Source organism: Zingiber officinale, chromosome 6B (assembly GCF_018446385.1).
Source record: "Zingiber officinale cultivar Zhangliang chromosome 6B, Zo_v1.1, whole genome shotgun sequence".
NCBI lineage: Eukaryota > Viridiplantae > Streptophyta > Magnoliopsida > Zingiberales > Zingiberaceae > Zingiber > Zingiber officinale.
The window spans coordinates 44,442,119-44,443,943 of NC_055996.1; positions in this window are offsets into that span (position 1 = coordinate 44,442,119).

The following is a 1,825-nucleotide window of genomic DNA, read 5'->3' on the forward strand; positions in this document are numbered from 1 at the left end:
GGAAGGCTAACTTGTAAGTTACTTTTAGGATTTTGGTTTTATTGTGATTCTCATTGATCTAATATGAATAGCTAATCCCCTATCCTCTATGTTCATGCTTCATGAGAAATCCAACCAAATATCGATGTTACCCTTAACAACCAGCAAATTTCCTTCACAATGCGATGAAGAAGACAGTGGTGTCTTTTGGTGGATTTACAGTGAGGTGATCATCGGGCAGAGTCGGAGTGGTTTCTCCAATAAGGCTTTCTTCTCCATTTCTCATCCTAGTTAGGGATTCTCCATTGGACGCGGTGAAGAATGTAGAGATAGAATTTCCTGTGGGAGGTGGCCCTTGGTTCTTCTCCAACATTCATTCACATTGTACCAACTTCGGAGCTCAGGGCTTCTCAGTCGAAAATGGTGAAGAAGGCAGGAACTCAGATTTTCGGCAACCCCATTTCCCTTTAGCCATAGAATTTATAGGGATTTCTTCCCATTTAGTACTTCTCAATCTACCTGGTAGGTGTTGAGTAGGGATTCTCGCCATAACTCCTTCCCAATTTCCTTCAAGAGGTTTTTCTTTGAGGGATTCTATGTCCCCATCTTTGATTGCATCTCGACCAGCAGCGTCAACATCCATCGAAGTCAGGAGGTTTCTGAGTGATAGCAAAGTTCTCCTTGGTGGTTCCGTTAGTGATAGGCGAAATACTTCTCATGTTTGACCAAGAAATTGGATTGGTTACTTAGGATTTAATTGCTTTTCATGTTAGTTTATTTTCATTAAATTTGTTTAATTACTACTTTTGTAGTTTCACTTGTTTTAGTATCTTGTCTCTTGTTGGTGATTCCTGTGTCATAGTGTGGCAATGCGGTGCAGGGTAATCTTCGATAGTTAGATAGGATTATTGGCTAATTTCATTTATGCATGTTGATAATGTTATATGTAGTGTAGAGTGACATTTCATTATGGGTACAACATTAATGGTTAGATAGGACTTTCATTTATTACATTAGGTTTAGAGAACAAGCCTAAAACAAAACCCGTTTGTTTGATTTCATCTGAAGAAAATGTCTTGACACTGGTTCCGTGAGAGAGATGACCCAGGCCCTCTACTATACTATCTTAGTATAGGTTAAGGGGTGCAGTTGAGTATATATTGTTAATTTGATTTGCGCATGCGACATTTGGTGACTTATCAAATAGCGAGATGGATCACTGCAAACAAGGAACAAAGGATTCGTCGACTGATAGAAGGACCAGTTGATGCATAGGTTCAGTCAACGGAATCCTTTATCAGCCGACAGAATGAGACCTATAAAAGAAACCCTTGAGTTCTGAGCCATGAACAATCCTGCTTTTCAATTTTCTACTACGGTCATTCTCTGTTTGTGCAAGCTACAACTACTATGGCACCGAGAGGCTTCCGACAACCTACGCTTCATCTTCTATGCATTATTGTCAGCATATTTATTTTACTTACACATATATTCATACTTATACTATTTCATCATTTAGTGGATTGTCGAACTAAAGTGATCAAAGATCATGTGCCTTGGAGTAGGAGTCGGCTGGGCTCTGAACCAAGTAAAAAAAAGGACGTGTCCTTTGTTTTTCTATTTACTTTATTCCACTATGCACTTGAGTTTAAACAAAAGAAAAGAAAATTTTCAAAGGCGTTGAGATTCACCCTCTCTCGATCTCTTACGATCCAACATGAAGTCCCAGTAGGTTGATAAGTACTAGATGCTAAGCATGCTAAAGTCCTAATAGGTTGAGGACTTAATGCTAAGCATGATGAAGTTCCAACAGGTCAAGGACAATATGTTAGGTATGATGAAGTTC